The following is a 20034-nucleotide window of genomic DNA, read 5'->3' as shown; positions in this document are numbered from 1 at the left end:
CAAAGGCATTTCTAACTACTCACCCTGTGAGATATCAGTCTGGACTTTAAGAGAATCTTCCATTCTTCTTGGTGTTAGTTTAAGTGTCACTCTTTCTTTCTTAAAAGGTGTGTTGCCCATCACAGCTACTCCCACGTGTTATCCTTTGCATTTCATCCTTGCTAAAGCAGAATATAGCAAGGTAGATAGTCTCTTCCATAATGAACTTGTAAGAATATTGTAATTGTGCAAGAACAACAAAAAGAAGTATATAGTATATTTTGTATATTTATATAGAAATGGGTGGAAGAATGTAGGAAATAAAATTTTTAATGAATATAAATACATAATGTTGTTGTTTAGTCACTCAGTCATGTCTGACTCTTTGAGACCCCATGGACTGCAGCATGCCAGGGTTCCCTATCCTTCACCATCTCCCAGAGATTGCTCAGACTCATGCCCATTGAGTTGGTGATACCATCCAACCATCTCATCCACTGCTGTCGCCTTCTCCTCCTGCCTTCAATCCATCCCAGCATCAGGGTCTTTTCTAATGAGTTGGTATTTCACATCACTTGGCTAAAATACTTGAGCTTCAGCTTCAGCATCTGTCCTTCCAATTATTCAGGGTTGATTTCCTTTAGGATTGACTGTTTTGATCTTTTTGCAGTCCAAGGGACTCTCAAGAGTCTTTTCCAATACCACAGTTCAAAAGTATCAATTCTTGGGCACTCTGCAATCTTTGTTGCCTAAACATGGCAACATTTCAAGGGTCAAATGGTGCCTAGTACAGCAAGCACTTATTGTACTTATACACAATTTTACTCAGCCAAGTTTCATGCTTTATTCTAATTTAAAAGGTTTCCCTGGCAGCTCAGCGATAAGTAATGCAAGAGACCCGGTTCCATCCCTGAATTGGGAAGATCTCTTGGAGGAGAGCATGGCAACCTACTCTAGTACTCTTGCCTGGAGAATCCCATGGACTGAGGAGCCTGGCGGGCTTCAGTCCATAGTGTCGCAAAGAGTTGAACACGACTGAAGCAACTGAGCGTGCAAAAGGCTGCCACATGTATGGTACCACCTTGTGAACTTAAGTAGTCATGTCTGTTATTCTCTATAACTAGTTTGCATAATGACCCCTAACACTGAAAAGTCAAAAATACCTAGCACAGCATTGTTATGGTCTCTAAGACGTATGCATTTTTGCCCCTCAGTTTTATTTCACTGTCCCTTCAACTTCCTCTGCTCCAGCCATATTGATTTCTTTTCACTCCTTGAGCATACCTGCATTTTCCCTGACTCTGGGCCTTTTCCGTCTGACGTTCTTTCTTTCTAGAATACCCACCCTCCAGATTTTTTATGTCTGGATTTCTTAATATTCAGATTTCAGCCCATACATCGCTGCCTTACAGAGATGTTCCATAACTAGCTGCATTAAACATCCGCTCCCCCCACAAAAACACCAGCACTCTCTCGTTTCCCAGTTTTATTTTTGTAACATTTACCACTATTTGAAATTCCTAATTTTTTGTTTTCTTACCATTTATCTCCATCTGCTAGAATTTAAACATTATTAAAATAAACATATTTGTATCATTTTTAGTGTCATTATCAGAATTCAAAACAGTGCCTGGTATTTAGTAAGTGATTAAAGTTTGAATGATTACAAGTCTAACAAAATAAACTATACCTTTATTGCTATGAAAGATCTAAATTAAGAATTTCTGACAGATACTCAGGAAATTGTTTCATCAGCCAGGCATTATGCTTTCTCCAAGGGCTCTTCCTTTATTCTATACCTTTGGATCCAGTAATTGAACATATCTAGGTTTTGTAAAAAGTTGAACTTAGTAGGGTGCAGTTATAAAAGCAATTTTTTTTTTTTCCTCTCCTTTTCCCACTAGTCTTGCCTACAGATCCCCTCTTCTTCAGTATCTGGATTAATCTCAGTCAGGCCTCTTGGCTTTCTCAGTCAATTTTAGACAGTAAAAAGGACCTTTGTTCATGTTCAAGCATTTATGATGTAACATAACAACTCTAAAATCTTTCAAAGTTAAAACTTTTTCTCTTGCTATGCTCCAGTGTGGTTCACAATTGGGAGACTGCTGTAGGAACAGGGATCTTGGCTGGCTTCTTTCCTTTTTTAATTCACCACCTCTGCTATTAGCTGGCTTCTGATTCTTCCCTTTCCAGGGTTGAACCTTTGGGAGAAGAGTTTAGTAGGAAAAGGGTAAGATTTCACATGGAAAATATAGATGCCCTGGCACCCTTCAAGGCATGGGTTGACCAAAGATGACTCTTCTTCAGGAACATTTTGCAGGGACTTCACATTTCTTCTAGGCTTCAGTTCTCTCATCCTGAGTAATGCCTCCCCTATGTGAGCCAATTATGACTCATTCTCCACTTATTATATTGAAACCCTTTTATCCCTCTCTGTGATCTACTTCTGTAGGACTCTGTAAGTAAACCTCATTCCACTTTGTTTTCTGAAGAGTCACATCAAAGTTTTAAAAAATATGCAGGTTTTTTCCCTGTAAAATGCAAGGGGAATATGCAGCTTGACTCTCCACACAGCCCTCCACACTGCAGAGTTCAGAAAGGCATACTCCATAGCTTCCTTCAGTCCACCCTGGGCAGTGTGGAGCTACAAGTACTTGCATGGATAACTTTTAGGTTTCTCTATGTATGTGTGTGTGTGTGTGTGTACATATATATACATACATACATATACTTCTCTGTAAATACAGAGTAAGTTCTCTGCTGGTGGAGACCATGTTTTTGCTGCCTCTGTATTCTTCTTGTGTAACTCTGGTGAATAACAATGCATCACTATTCATTTGCTCCCATTCTTCATTCCACTTACCCTTGATCTAGAAGTAAAGGAGCTCAAATTAGATATTGTAGAGGAAACTAAGCCAACATCATGTTTGAAGCATCTAGCTGTCTAATCATTACTTGCTTGATTCTCTAAATTTACTCAACTACTTTTATTCTAGTTCAACTTCAAAAATCAGACACATGTGGAAGTATTCAATGCCATATCTGTAGTCAACATTTTTTTCAATAGTTTTATTTTTTTCTTGTTCTTATTATTCTCAAAGCCCATAGGGTAAATTCTAAGATACAATTATAAGAAAACCTCCTTCCCTTATGTAAATTTTCTTGTAAGGGTCTTTTGGAATATGATCTTTTTCCCCTATTCACAGCTTCACTTACAATTTTTTTTAAAGTATATACATTCACAACTTTACTGGGTTATCACTACCTCTTATTCTCACATTTAAAACTGACTTTAAAAAGTATGATATCTAGGAAGATTCTCATGAGTTTTCCCATCAACAGGGTTACTTATTTTTTTGCAGTGTAACAGCTTTGGAATACAAAGACTTTTGAAATAGGCCTCCTTGATACAAATTGCAGATTACTTTCTCACTACTCTTTGCTGTGTACTCCCAAATCAATAGAAATTCATGGGATCTGAAAATTAAATCTTGCGGTGCCTTCTTTTCATTCTGACTTTATTGATAAGGCTATAATCCTTCTGCACCATTTTAGCAAATTCAAGTGGAAAAGTATTAACATTGACATTTGAAAATGAATGTGTTGGGTCAGAGAGGTAGAGATGTTAGGACTTCACAGCCCAATTACCTAGGTCCTGTTTAAATATCATAGACTACCCTAAGCACATCAGAGATACTGTTGAAATCTTTGCACATGCCCAGTTTGTTCCTTTTGCATTATCCAAATGCAATGGGCATAGACTCATCAAAAAATGTTGAAGTAAAGCTTAGTCTTTTCCAATGAAGGAACTGCTGATCAAGATCATCAATACTCAGAGCTGTCCTACAAAATTGAGACCAGTTTTTATAATTATGATGGCTACAGACGCATTTCTGAAGGTTCAATATAGTACACTTTATTAAAAATTAGTAGGTTCTGAATTTAAACAGAACCTTTAGAACTCCATATGTTCTTTTGGCTGTAATATACCATGTAGTAAGAAACAAGGTGTTTCTGTAGCTCTTTTCTTTCTTGGTAAATCACCCATCCATGCACTGTCATATGGACGATGATTTATCAGTCAGTCTCAGGAAGACGGTACCATTAGAACCATTTGGAAATAACCATTTTTTACTGTCCTTGTTTGTCTCTGTCATCACTAGAGATTTAAAGTTCTCTGTTTAATCCCTACATAGATTTTTTTTCTCATTGTAAATACATATATCCTCCAATTTTATTCAGTTCCATGCTTGTCTTCATTCCTCCCACCCCAAACTCTCAAAACACACCAAGTCTAATAATCCATCATCTTGAAAATTCCCCATCTCTTTATTTTCTTCAGTTATTGGTCTATCTCTGCTTGTTGTGGATAGGTTGATGCTTCTCTCCTGAATCCATTGCTTCACTTGCAGCTCATGAAGTCACTATTGTTTTTTGCACTCCCACAGTCCTTACACAAGTTCCAGAAATTAGACTGGGACTAAGATAGCATATGGATTATTGTCATTTCCAAACCTTTCTCCCTCAAACAGGGGTGTTTGAGGAACATCCCTGTTCCTCTGTGACTTGACATCACATTTAACTACCTACTACCCCTTTTACTATGCTCATCTACCAACCTACTAGTTTAAGCACCAAGCTCACTGTTTTTCTTTTGAGCCCTGGGCTCTCTGATTTTACCACTCTGCCTCAGCCATCCAGTTCTAAATTCATTGCTTAGTAATTATCAGTTATAGTTATGTCATCTCTTCCAAATCTGTTTCAAATCCTCTGACTGCTGTGTCTTATTTTTTATGCTCATGTATTACATTCCATCCATGGCCACAGCTTGACTCCTTTTGGAATTCTAATCCATTTATCCTAGCACTTCCTCTCTTACACTGCTTAGGTTCCATGGTTCATTGTTTTAGTTCCTTGCTTTTAATTCCTATTGAACCTATTCCTACCAACAATCTCACAAAAGTCCAGTGGCTCTTAAACCCAGCTCTCTCCCTACTCTATTCCTGCTCCCTTAAAGCAGTGTCTAAAGAAATCACACAATCTTATTGGTAGGATTCAATTTAAATTTGCAATAACAATTTTAAATTAAGGAGTCAAAACCTCTCAGAAGTGCCCAGTACCCTTCTAAGTTTTCCTGGTCGAATCACTTTCACTTTTTCCAGAATGATTCACTTTTTTTTTTTTCCTTCAAACTTCATATCCTCTACCAGATCTCCTCACTCTCAGTGAAGAATTCATGGAAAATGAGAAATGTTATCTTCCACCAACAAATCTACCAATGTATGTACAACTACCCTCACACTCTTAGCGTTCTTCCACATTGCTGTGTACGGCACGTCTCTGCTTCTGACACTAACCAGACCTGACACTCAAGCTCTGAGTCCCTTGGTTTCTTGTATACTCAAGGACTGTGTGCTGCCATCCCTCTTCTTTCTTGCATCATCACTTTTTAAATGTCTATCAGAGCTTTGTGAATCAGTATACAATTGTGCCATGAAATTTGGAATCTAAATGAGTAAGTAAATAAATAAGGAAAATCAGCTCTCTAGGCTTGATAAGTCCCTTCAGTTGGAATCTCATATCTCCATGAAATGTAACAAAAAATTGGGGGAGAATTTTGCTTATCATTTCCAACCCCTGTCTCCCATTCTCTCTCTCCTCAACTCTTCATTTTCATTGCTACTACTTTACTGAAAACATTCTTGTCATATCAGCAAATCTATCTTTGCTTAATCCAATGGTTAATTCTCAGTTCACAATGGAATCAATCTCAAAACAGCATTTTTATGCAGATAATCACTGCCTCTTAATAAAATTCCTTTCCCCACCAATCACTTAGCTTCCAATATAGCATGCTCTCTGCTTTTACATGGTGATGATAACTGCACAACCTTTTGACTATGGTTAAACTCATTGATTCACACATTTTAAAAAGACTTTAATGGCATAAGAATTGTAGATTTAAAAAATGAGAAAACTACTACTGCAATTGGAGAAAAAACAAGACAGCATGCTATGAACAATGCTGCTATGAATGTGTGTATACAGTTTTTATGTGAATATATTATTATTTCGCTTGAATATGTGTGTAGAATTGGAAATGATAGGTCACGTGGTAATTCTGTATTTACCTTTCTAAGGAATTGCCAAACTGTTTCCCACAGTAGCATTTTACATTCCCACCAGCAAAATATAAGAACTGCAATTTTTAAAATATATCTTTGTCAGTATTTGTTATTTTGAGGAATTTTTTTTCTTTTTGTTTATAGTCATCATAGTGGTTGATTTGCATTTCCCTTAACTAATGATGTTGAGCACTTTTTCATGTTTTTCCTTATTGATCATTTGTGTATCTTCTTTGGAGAAGGTCTGTGCCAGTACTTTGACCATTTTTTTAATTGGGATAGTTTTAAAATACTTGTTTTTTTTAAGTTGAATTGTTATATTTATTTTTGTTTTTATTCTGCTGCTGCTGCTGCTACTGCTGCTAAGTCGCTTCAGTCGTGTCCGACTCTGTGCCACCCCATAGACGGCAGCCCACCAGGCTCCCCCGTCCCTGGGACTCTCCAGGCAAGAACACTGGAGCAGGTTGCCATTTCCTTCTCCAATGCATGAAAGTGAAAAGGGAAAGTGACATCGCTCAGTCATGTCCAACCCTCAGCAACTGCATGGACTGCAGCCCACCAGGCTCCACCCATGGGATTTTCCAGGCAAGAGTATGGAGTGGGTTGCCATTGTACATATATTTTGGATACTGGATACTTTTGAGGTATATTGTTTGAAAAACTCTTTCTCCCATTCTATAAATTCCTTTCATTTACTTAATAATGTTCTTAGAAAACACACACTTTTTTTTTTTTTCTTTTTCAATTCAGTTCAGTTCTGTCGCTCAGTTGTGTCTGACTTTGCATCCCCATGGACTGCATCATGCCAGGCCTCCCTGTCCTACACCAGCTCTCGGAGTTTACCCAAACTCATGTCCATTGATTCAGTGATGCCATTCAACCATCTCATTCTCTGTCGTCCCCTGCTCTTCCCACCTTCAATCTTTCCCAGCATCAGGGTCTTTTCAAATGAGTCACCTCTTTGCATCAGGTGGCCAAAGTATTCGAGCTTCAGCTTCAACGTCAGTCCTTCCAATGGACACCCAGGACGGATCTCGTTTAATATGTACTGGTTGGATCTCCTTGCAGTCCAAGGGACTCTCAAGGTCTCCTCCAACACCACAGTTCAAAAGCATTAATTCTTTGGCACTCAGCTTTCTTTACAGTCCAATTCTCACATCCATACATGACTACTGGAAAAACCATAGCCTAGACTAGATGGACCTTTGTTGGCAAAGTAATATCTTTTTCTTTTTAATGAAGTCTAATTTATCTGTTTTCCCTTTTGTTGTTTTGCTTTATCTATTGCCTAAACCAAAATCATAAAGATTTACAACAGTATTTTATCCTAGCAGTTGTATAACTTATCACTTAAGTTTAGGGCTTTGATTCATTTAGAGTTAATTTTTAAATTTGACATGAAGTAGAAGTCCAAGTTTATTGTTTTGCCAATGGATATCCACTTATCCCTGCATCATTTGTTGAAAATACACTTCTTTCCCTATTAAATGGCCTTGATGCTCTTGTTGAAAATCAATTGACCATCAACATATGGGTTAATTTGTAGACTCTTATTTCCATATCATTGATTGGTATATCTGCCCTTATGCCAGTATCATACTGTCTTGGTTATTGTAGCCTTGAAATAAGTTGCAGTTGTAAAGTATGAGTCCACCAAATTTGTTCTTTTATATAATTGTTTTTGCTATTTTGGATTTTCTTATTCTCTACATGAAATTCAGGATCATCTTGTCCATTTCTAAAAAGAGGTAGTTTTGATTTTGATGGGAATTGTCTTTGATTGCAGTTCAATTTGGGGAGTATCAGCACCTTAACAATATTAAGTCTTCCAATCTGCAAAATGATATCTTTCTATATAACTTAGATATTTTAAATTTCTTTTAATACTTTGTAATTATCAAATACATGTCCTCTACTTCTTTTGTTGAATTTATTCCTAAGAATTTTATTTTTAATGCTGCAGCCATGTCTCAGAGATATTGCAGGTCCAAGTCCAGATAAGTGCAATGATGTATTGCAATAAAGTGAGTCACATAATTAAAAATAAAATTCTCAGGGAATAAAAAAAATGTTACATTTATACTATACTGTAGTGTAGTAAATGTGCAATAGCATCTAAAAATTACCTACCTTAATAAAAAATACATTATTTCTAAAGACTGCTAACCATCATCTGAGTCTTTAGCAAGCACTTTTGGCTGGTGGAAGGTCTTTCCTCAATGTTGACGGATGCTGACTGATTATGGTAGTGGTTACTGAATGTTAGGGTGGCTGTAGCATTTATTAAAATCAGACAACGATGGCATTTGCTGCATCAGTTGAGTCTTCTTTCATGAACAATTTCTCTTTAGCATGCCATGCTATTCTATAGCATTTTTACCCAGAGTAGAATGTCTTTCTAAATTGGAGTCAATCCCCTCAAAACCTTATGCTGCTTTATCAACCTAAGTTTATATACTAAAGTTTTTTTGTGGTTGTTTCAGCAATTTCAAAGCATCTTCACCAGGAGTAAATTCCATCTCAGTAAACCATTCTTTTTTGCTCATCCATCAGCTGTGGCTCTTCATTCTTTAAGATTTTTATCATGAGATTGTAGCAACTCAGTCCCATATTCAGTTTCCATTTATAACACCAGTTCTCTTGCTGTCTCCATCACATGTGTAGCTGCTTCCTCCTCTGCAATTTTGAGACCCCTCAAAGTCATCCCTGAAGGTTGGAATCAATTTCTTTCACACTTTTGTTAATGTTAATATCTTGACCTCATCCTGTGAGTCACACATTTCTACCTTGCATCTAGAATGGTGAATCATTTCCTGAAGGTTTTCAATGGACTTTTCCCAAATCCATCTGAGGAAACACTGTCTGTGGTGGTTATAGCCCTACAAAATGTTTCATAAAGAATAAGGTTTGTAAATGATGGTCATGGGCTGCAGAATGGATGTTGTATTAGCAGATATGAAAAAAAAAACAAACATACTAATCTTGTCATACAGCTCCATCCGAGTGCCTGGGTGACCAGGTGCATTGGGTGACCAAGGGCAGTATTGTTTTTTAAGGAAATCTTTTTTTTTTTTTTCCTGAGCAGCACTTCTCAACAATGGGTTTAGAGCATTCAATAAGCCATGTCATAAACAAATATGCTGTCATACAGGCTTTGTTGTTCCACTTATAGACTACAGGGCAAGTCAGTTTAGCATGATTCTTAAGGGCTGTAGGATTTTCAGAATGGTAAATGAGCATTGGCCTCAACTGCAAGTCACCAACTATATTAGTTCCTAACCATCTTGAATCAGTCTGTCCTTTGTCCATTGTTCTTTCTAGCTATGAAAGTCCTACATGGAATCTTCTAATAGAAGGCAGTTTCATCTGTATTAAGAATTTTTTGTTTAATGTAGCCACTTTCATTAATTCTCTTAGCTAGATCTTCCAGGTGGCTTGCTGTAGCTTCTACATTAGCACCTGCTGCTTCACCTTGCACTTTTATGTATGGAAATTACTTTTTTCTTAAATCTCATGAACTGGGAATTCCCTGGCAGTCCAGTGGTTGGGACTATGTGATTCTATTGTTGGGCACTGGGTGCAGGTTTGATCCCTGGTTGGGGAAATAGGGTCTTGTAGGTGATGTGGCCCACAAACAAACAAACAAACAAAAAAAACCTCACGAACCAACATCCGTTAGCTTTAAACTGCTTTTCTGTGTTTCCTCACCTCTCTCAACTTTCACTGAATTGAAGACAGTCAAATCCTTGCTCTGGATTAGACTTTGGCATAAGGAAATGTTGTGACTGGTTTGATCTTCTGTCCAGACCACTGAAGCTTTCTTCATGTTAGCAATAAGGCTGTTTCGCTTGATTTGTGTGTTCACTGGAGTGGCACTTTAATTTCCTTCAAGAATATTTTTTTGCATTTACAGTATGACTAACTGGCACAAGAGGCCTAGCTTTCAGCCTGTGTCTGCTTTCAATGTGCCTTCCTCACTAGGCTTAATTATTTCTAGCTTATGATTTCTAGTGAGAAATCATGACTCTTCCTTTCCCTTGAACACTCTGAGGCCATTGTTGGGTTACTTTGTGCACATGTACTCAGCTGTGTCAGACTCTTTGAGACCTCATGGACTGTGACCTGCCAGGCTCCTCTGTTCATGAACTTTCCAGGCAATAATACTGGTGTGGGTTGCCATTTCCTACTCCAGTGGGTCTTCCTGACTCAGGGATTGAACACATGCCTCTTACATTGCACACAGGTTCTTTGCCACTGTGCCAGTTGGGATTTCTAGTTTATGATTTACAGTGAGAGACTTGTGACTCTTTCTTTCACTTGAAACCTTTGAGGCCACTGTTGGGTTATTAGTTGGCCTAGTTTCAATGTTTCTGTGTTATAGGTAATAGGGACTCCCAAGGAAAGGGAGAGCAATGAGGGACCTGCCAATCGATGTAACAGTCAGAACATACACACAGGTATCAGTTAAGTTCACCAACATATATGGCATCAGCTTGTGGTGCCTTAAGACAATTACAACAGTACCATCAAAGATCACTGATCACAGATCATCATAATAAATATAACAGTTAAAAGGTCTGAAATATCATGAGAATTAGCAAAATGTGACAAAGATACACAAAGTGAATAAATGCTGGGAGAAACACGGTGCCAATAGACTTACTGGATGTAAGGTTGCCACTGATCTTCAACAAAAAAAATCCAAAACACAGTATTTGTGAGTTGCAGTAAAGCAAAGCAGACTAAATGAGGCATGCTTGTCATGTAAATAGAATAAAGTATAGAGAAATTTCTTAGTTTTATGTTTAGAGTTTTAATCTACTAGCGTATTGATTTTATTTATATATCTAACTTATATAAACTTGCTAATCTTATTAGCTATAGCAATTTCTTTTGTGTGTGGATTCTGGAGCATTTTTAATATAAAACATTATGTCTGCTAAGGATAGAGATAGTTTTAGTTCTTTCATTTCTCTCCATATGCCACTAATGCCCCACTACAATGTTGAATAGAAATGGTGAGGGCTGACATTTTTGTCTTAAAGGAAAAGCTGTCAATCTTTGACCACTAAATATGATGTCAGCTATGGATTTTTTCATAGCTGTTCTTTATCATGTTGAGGAAGTTCTCTCCTATTTCTAACGTATTGAATATAGTTATAATGAAATATTGTAGATTTTTGTGAAATGATTTTTTCTATGTTATTGAGAGGACTATCAGCTTTTCTCCTTTATTATATTAACATGGCATATTACATTGATTAATCTCCATATATTGAACACACCTTACATTGTCAGGATAAATCCTACTTGATCATACTATATTATCATTTTATGTATAGTTGGATCTATTTTACAAGTACTTGTTGCAGATTTTGGTATCTATTTACATAAGGGATTGTGTTAGTCCAAGTTCTCCAGAAACTTGGAGAATAAATATATATGCAGATATATGTATATACCCCCATCTCTCTCTCTCTCTCTCTCTCTCTCTCTCTCTCTCTCTATATATATATATATATATATATATATATATATATATATACATGCACACACATATATGCATATACATAAGCATATATACCCATATGTTTATAGTGTGTATATATACATGTATATCTCCTATTGTATATTTTTATATCTATATATATCCTATTGTATCTGTGTGTGTATCTTATCTTATATTCTATTGTGATAGTGCATGTATGAGAGAGAGAAAGAGATTGATGTAAGGCTTTGGCTCACATGATTGTGGAGGTTGGCAAATCCAAACACTGCAGGGTAGGCCAGCAGGCTGGAGTCCCAGAGAAGAGTTGATATTTCAGTCTGAAGGCAGTCTGCTGGCAGAATTTCCTCTTTTCAGGGGAGAATTTCAACTGATTAAATAGACATCCACATTATGGAGTGCAATTTGCTTTACTCAAAGAGTGCAGATTTAAATGGTTTATCTCATCTAAAAAGTACTTTCTCAAAAACACTGAGATAATATTTGGCCCAATATCTAGGTAACATAGCCAAGTTGACACATGGAATTAATTATTATAGGGATATTGATCTGCTTTATTTTCTTGTGCTATCTTTGCCTGGAATTTACATCAGAGTAATACTTGTCCTAAAAGAATAAGTTAAGAAGAATCCCTGTTTTGCTTTGTGGAAGAGTTTGTGAATTATTGATATTAATTATTTTATAAATATTTGGTAGAGTTTGCCAATGACACTATCTGGGTTTTTCAGAACAGAAAAGTTTTGTTTACTAACTCAAGCATTTTAATTGTTAAAGGTCTGTTCAAATTTTCTATTTCCTTGAGGCTATGGTTTTTCCTGTGGTCATGTATGGATGTGAAAGTTGGACTGTGCAGAAGGCTGAGCGCTGAAGAATTGATGCTTTTGAACTGTGGTGTTGGAGAAGACTCTTGAGAGTCCCTTGGACTGCAAGGAGATCCAACCAGTCCATTCTGAAGGAGATCAACCTGGGATTTCTTTGGAAGGAATGATGCTAAAGCTGAAACTCCAGTATTTTGGCCACCTCATGAGAAGAGTTGACTCACTGGAAAAAACTCTGATGCTGGGAGGGATTGGGGGCAGGAGGAGAAGGGGACGATCCAGGATGAGATGGCTGGATGGCATCACTGACTTGATGGACGTGAGTCTGAGTGAACTCCGGGAGATGGTGATGAACAGGGAGGCCTGACATGTTGCGAATCATGGGGTCGCGAAGAGTTGGACACGACTGAGTGACTGAACTGAACTGAACTGAGGTCATTTTAGTAGTTTGAATATTTCTAAGGTGTGTCCATCTCATCTTGATTATTTATACATTGTAAGTGTAAAGATAGTTTATTTTTGATAAATTTCTATCATTGTACAATGATCATTTCAATCTAATTTTTGAACATTTTCATCACACGAGTTCCTTCTTATTAGAGGTTAGTTCCCTACCCACTCCTAGACCCCAAAACAATTAATATACTTTATGTTTCTATAATTATGCCTTTAAAAAAAAAGAGTCTTCATATAAGTGGAATTGTGAACTTTATAGTTTACTGTGTCTGGCTTCTTTCACTTAACACACCATTTTTAAAGATATAGTCGTGTTGCTTGTTAAAAGAGTTCTTCATTGTTATTTCCATTGAATTGCTATATTAAATTTTAGTTACTTATCCTTTAGTTGAAAAACATTTTCCTTTTTAAAGGTTTTGGGAATTATGAATAATGGTGCCATAAGCATTTGTGCCAACATATCTCGTTATATCTTTGAAAAGAAGCATATAGAGTAGAATTGCTGGGTCATATGTTATCAGAAGTATATGTTATTTTTTTCCCCCAAGAACTGCCAAATTATTTTCCAAAATAGCAGTATATTTCCACTTGCAGTTGAAGAGTTTTACTTTCACCATACTCTCACTGACAGTGCTGTCATTCCCTTTGAAATGCAAATTAAAACCACAATGAGCTAAGATTAAACAGCCACCAGGCTAGTAATATCTCATTATAAGTTTAATTTATATTTTCCTAATGACTAATGATATTGAGCTTCTCTTCATGTTCTTATTAACCATTTGCATATAATCTTTGGGAAAATGTCTTATGTGGTAAAATTAAATCTTATATCAATATTTTTTAAATGGAATTTTTTATTTTATCATACAGTTTTTAAATATATAATCTAGATATAAGGCTAAGAGTCAATATATGATCTACAAAACTGTTCTCCTACTCTATAGCTTATCTTCTCATTTTAAATTGCTTTTAAAGAGCATATTTTAAAAATTTTAAGTAACTCCAGTTTATCTTTTTTTTTTTTTTTTTAAATAGACCATGTTTCTGGTGTTATAGCTAAAAACTTACTTCTGAACCCAAGGTTAGAAAACTTGTTTTGTGCTTTCTTGTATAACATTTATGTTTTGGATTAAATTATTCTTTCTCGATCAAGTGTGCTGTTAAATTCCTCTTTTTAATTTGTTAGTCATCTTATTCTACAGCTGCAAGCTCTCTGTGGTTCTTTTTAATGGTTATCCTTTTTGTTAAACTTTTGATTTTGTCCATGCATTATTTTTCTGATTTTGCTTAGTTGTCTATTAGCATTCTCTTGTAATTCACTAAACTTCTTTAAGATCTTTACTTTGGATTCATTGTTTGGCAAATGTAGGTTTTTCTTTCTCCTTCAGTGTCAAACACTGGAGCATTGTATCGTTCCTTCATTCATATCTTCTTTGAAGCCTTGCTTTCTTGTCTCCACATTTCACTCTAGCCCTTACTGACTTGCTTTGGGAGGGGCAGATCTTCACTAGCTAGTCCATCTAGAGATACTGATCTCTCAGAACTTTTCTATGGTTGTGCTTGCTCCACTCTTCTTGTTTTGTCTTGAGGGTGAAGTTTTAGGATTGTTTGCCTTCTTCGATCCTGCAAAGCTAGCCTGAACTGGCTGGCACATAGAAATTCTGTTTGTTTCTCCTAAGGTTGTATCTTGAAGTGTTTAAGGTTGTGCACATTCTCCCAGTTGGGCAGAGCTGAGAGTAGCAGTAGTGTTAGTTGCTCAGTCATGTCCGACTCTTCATGATCCATGGACTGTAGCCCTCCAGGCTCCTGTGTCCATGGGGTTATCCAGCAAGAATACTGGATTGGGTTGCCATTCCCTTCTCCAGAGAATCTTCCCAACCCAGAGGCAGACCCTGCTTCTCCTGTGTTGCAGGCAGATTCTTTACCATCTGAGCTACAGGCAAGTTCCTGGAACTGAGATGTCCGTTGATATTTATTTGATGTTTTCTGCAGGACTTCATGTATGCCATCTGGGAAGGTTGGTGCACACCATCTGCAGATCATCCTGCTCACCCAATCTGTGGAGAGTGATAGGTCAGCAGCATGCGGGGTATGTAGAGTGCTAGGAGCACAGGTTGGATAGCCGGGGGTGCCTGGTAGTTAAAGAGTCGCCTAGGGTTCATGGGCAGGGCTCTCAGTGTGGACTGTGGATCACTGAGCAGGACCTGAGGCTGATGTCCTGGTGCATGTGCTGTTAGCTATGGATCCTCGTCTCTTTCCTCTGTTCCTGGCTCTTCCCAAATTATTCTGCTGTGCCAATTACTTCAGTGTTCTGGGTGGAGAAAGTCAGAAGAGGGTCTCCCAGATAGTTCCCTCCAGGTCTGGGGAAGCCAGGAGAACACTTGGCCTTTACTTTCCTCTCTGGGAGAAACTGTGGGCCAAGACGTTCTCTTCAGGGCCTGAACTCTGTCACCTTAGGAAAGAGGTGACATTCATAAAGTGAAACTGTTCTTCTTACCCTCTTCAGTGCAGCTATTTTCAGACTTTTTGCCCTTCTGAGGTACTGGGATCTGTAACCTATAGTCCTGGACTCCTATAAAGTTATTCTTATCCATGATGGTTGTTAAAAAAACAGTGTTTATTTCAAGGACAGGAGAGCCAAAACCTCCTATTCTGCCATCTTGCTGATGTTCTCTGAAATAATGAGTTTTTAAATCAGGTACTTCCCTGGTGGCTCAGACAGTAAAGCATCTGTCTACAATGCGGGAGACCTGGGTTCGATCCCTGCGTTGGAAAGATCCCCTGGAGAAGGAAATGGCAATCCACTTCAGTATTATTATTGTCTGGAAAATCCCATGGACAGAGGAGCCTGGTAGGCTACAGTCCATGCGGTCATAAAGAGTCGGACATGACTAAGTGACTTCACTTTCACTTTCAATGTAAATCCTAGCTTTCTAGATCCTTTGAATTTTCATACATAATTTAATTTTTAAAACTGCTAAATAGAACATTCCTGGCATTTCGGTAAGAAATGCACTGAGTCCAGAGATCGCAGAGGACAAGGTGGTTGGATAGCATCACTCGCTCAACGGACATGAGTTTGGGGGAGCTCTGGGAGATGGCGAAGGACAGGGAAGCCTGGCGTGCTGCAGTCCACGGGGCAGGAGAGAGTCAGACACAGCTAAGCAACTGAACAACAGCAACAACCAGAAATTAGTTTGTGGAAAAGTGATATTCTAATGGTATTGAATTCTCCAAATCATGGGCTTAATATAGATACCTATAATATAATTAACACCAAAGTTTAGTTTTATGATTATTGCTTTAAGTTAAGCCTAGTGAGAAGACTATGACCCCACCAGTCTCCAGGATAAATAGTAAAGGGACATGTACTTCCAGAAGCCTGAACACGTGCAAGCTCAGTTGTATCTGACTCTTTGAGACCCCCATGAACTGCAGCCTGCCAGGCTCCTCTTTCTAGAGATTTTCCCAGTGAGAATACTTGAAGCAGTTGCCATTTCCTCCTCCATGGGTCAAACTCACATCTCCCACATTTTCTGAGTTACAGGAGGATTCTTTACTGCTGAGTCACAGGGAAGCCCCTCCAGAAGCCTGAAGAAGTGAAAGTGTAAGTTGCTCAGTTGTTTCTGACTCTTTGTGACCCTAGTTCAGGTTTATTCACATTGTTCTCATGATAATCTCAAGTTTCCAAGTGTAACAAACACAAGACCTGAGGCACAAGCACGTCTAGAATCTCTACTTATGCCACATTTGCTCCATGCATATTGACTAAGTTACAAGGCCAGAGTCAAGGGATTGAAAAGAAAAGTCAGAATGAAAATTGAATCCAGAAAAGGGAAGAATTTGTGGAAAGGTGGTAAAACCTCATAATGAAGGAAATGACCATGTAATATGTTGTAATATGCCTAGACAAATGGGGCCTGAGGCAGCCTTGCAAACTTTTCCAGGGCCTCAGCAGGGCCCAGAAGTATCAGGAAGATCCCTTTGTACCTATAAATGGCACAAAGTTAATAGAAAAACTGGTTAATATAAAGGGGCTTTGTGGATGGACACAAAGGATGACTTAACAATGACAAGGTGAACTAACAGCTTGATGAGACCTCATGACTTGGTATTCAGAGTCAATCTAGAGAGAAAAGCTGTGAAGGGCAGATAAAATGAAATAGATTGAGTATTCCTAGTTTGGAAGAAATGGGGCTTGAAACAGAAATTTAGTTGCAATACAGAAAATTGAAGAAATGTTCTATTTTTTGCAGTGTGGCCTAAGATTCATTCTGCTAGTTTGAGATTTCTCTGTTACTCATCCAGTTTGTTCCCTAGTAAACAATGATCACAGTAGAGCTTGTCCAGGGAAAAGGCTGCTTTTACATGGTGAGGATCAACACACTGCTTTTTAAAAAAATCTTTTTTACTTATTTAAAGGAGTTACTTTTCCAAAATGTCACTGCCTTTGGCAATACAGTTTTAGAGCTCTTGCCATGTCCAGCAGCTAAGCAGCAACTTAACTGAGTCCTTGATGAATTGCACCTAAGTGAGAACATTATGGGCCCCATTGGCCAGGACTGTGTTATAACTTACTTAATGAACCCTTTGGAATAATTATTCTACCAATTTTATCTTTTAATAATTTTGTTTATTTTTATTATTCACTTGTTTTCCTCTTGTAGCCCATTCTAAACTTCTTTTGTTCTCTTTCTTTTACTTTTTTTCTTTTCTTTTCTTTTTTTTTTCTAACCCATATTTTGTAATGACACAGATAACTTTAGGGATAAAAGCTATGAAGTCCAAATTGAATGATCAGATTTAACACTGCTTAAAAAATCATCCTTCATATTACATGACAAAGACATTTTCATATTAATAGCATTCCTTCATTTGAAATATAAAAGTTTATTTAACTGACATTTAAGTTGCTTCCAAGATTTTGCCAATATAGAATGAATAATGATGCAGTGAATATCTATTTCTCTTTTATCTATGTATCTATTTTAATGTATGTCACTGATTATTTACTGGGTAGGTAAAGACAATTAAAAATCTTGTTTAATTAGCACTGTTAAATTGCTTACCATTCTTGAGAATGTCTTTGTAATGGGAGTAGAAGTACTCTTTAGTACTGAAACCTCTTTTAGGCTTAAAGAAATAGAAGTGCATAGTTGAGGCAGGCTGTAAAGATGTTCCTGTTAGGAGCTCCAATGAAGTATAGCCTGGGCACTGGGAGGAAAAACCTGAAACTCTTGGGCTAGTTCTATAGTTAGATACACAATCAGAATCAATCACAAGGTAATACACATATCAGGAGAAAAGAACATCCCCATATATACAAGCAAGCAATTTCAAGATACAGGAATCATGAAAACACTACTAGAAGATAATGAATTGGGAACAAGATCTGTAGGGTATGAATGGAAAAATTCAAATGAGGGGTAGTCCATTGTTTGCCAAGGGAAAAATCCCATTTCCTGCTGCCCCTGAAAATCTGGGGCAATGGATCTCAAACCTTAATATGTATCATATTCACCTGGATGTGGTAGTCTGGGTGAGGAGGTTACTTACAGGACTCTCTCCTGAGATTCTGATTTCATAGAGCTGAACTGGGATCTATGTGATCCTGGGGGAGATGGTCCCTTAGGGGCATTCATTTCGAATAGACTGATCCCTGTAATTCCTCCGCAGACTATCAAGAGTTCAGTCCAGATCCTTTCAAATATATGTTTGAGGGGCTTTGAACTGTCACTGATGGCTTGGGTGTGAAGAGGTGAATAAGGCATTTACATTTTTCCTCCTAAGGAATTTATCCCAGTGGGCAGCTGTTATCCTACCTACTTTTAAAACCTCATCTGACCGTGAGCAGTTGCTGTGTCCTTAGTCTGAGAGCTCAGCTTTTGCTCATCATTTTGCTTCTCTTTCTATGCCCCCTCATCCCCCTCCCTCCTTTGTACCCTCACCAAGGACATTCATTAAATGACACTCTGTAGCCCGGCCGATAAAGCCCGATTTCTCGGAGCTGAAAGCTGCCTCCCTTCTCTGAGAACATGTTCTGAGACACTGTACACAGACAAGCAGCATTAGCATCTGATCTGCTTTCTCCTGTAGCAGCAGAGCCCTGGTGCTCTAAGGCGGAAAGCTATTCTGCAATGCAACATGGGAAGATAGGGAGCTTCTCCGTGCTCAGCTTGTTCCCAGATCCATGCGTAAGCTTTGTTTCTGGTACAAACGCCTCCCTAGAAGCAGACAGTAGGGCTTTACTGATGCCCAGCTCACATCCTTAAGATTTTGATGAACGTGTAGCTTTTAGGTATCTGCTGAAAGAAAAGCTTTTTGCAACAGAGCTAGCAATGGAATCCATTGCTAGTTTCCAACTTTCTTGGAAAGTGCCAAAATATATGTGTAATATTATATAGATTTGGTGTTTTCTCATATCACAGTTCTTTGACAAGCCAAAAGAAGGAAAAGAGAAAGTATTTCTTCTGCTTGCCTGTGAAGTAAATGATGAGATTCTTAGGTTACCTAATTGCAAAACAGCCAGAGAAGCACAGAGCAGGATGAAACCCTAGCTAGAGCTCACTTGGATACAGTCATATCTCTGCCAAATGGAACAGCTGGATTTAATCTTGTCCAAGCAGGACCCTCGGAGGATGAAGTGTACGGTATGGTAGTAGCCTTCCTAGTGAATACTGAAATGCAAAGCAATAGAAATTTGAGTCAGCAAAAGCTCTTAGGAGTGTCCCCACACTTGATCATATTGTCTGATTACACACACTGTCTAACCTCTGCCTGCCCTTGTCTTCAGCTCTGCCTCTCACCAGTACTATGGCTGCTTCCTAGTCTGAGTTGGCATGAGAGTCTTTTAGCCTGTTCTCTTTAGAAAAGAAACCAAGGCCTTGACATTGGAAAAAAAAAAAAATGCTAACTTTGGAGAAAAGCATTAACAGAACGTACAAATAGAACTGAAACAAATTCCCAAAGATGTTCTACTAATCCCACAATCAGCATCTCTCAGACTCAAGACAAATCAAGGTACAGACTTCCATGCCATTTCTGAGTTTCCAGTTATAGTATCAAGTTATTATCCAATGAGAAAAGTTAATGCAAATTGGGATAGTTTAAAATTTTTCATTTAACAAACTGACACTTTCTAAAAATTTTC

The sequence above is a fragment of the Budorcas taxicolor genome, chromosome 23 (genome assembly GCF_023091745.1).
Source record: "Budorcas taxicolor isolate Tak-1 chromosome 23, Takin1.1, whole genome shotgun sequence".
Lineage (NCBI taxonomy): Eukaryota > Metazoa > Chordata > Mammalia > Artiodactyla > Bovidae > Budorcas > Budorcas taxicolor.
The sequence above is the reverse complement of the archived record's forward strand: the minus strand, read 5'-3'. Positions refer to the sequence as shown.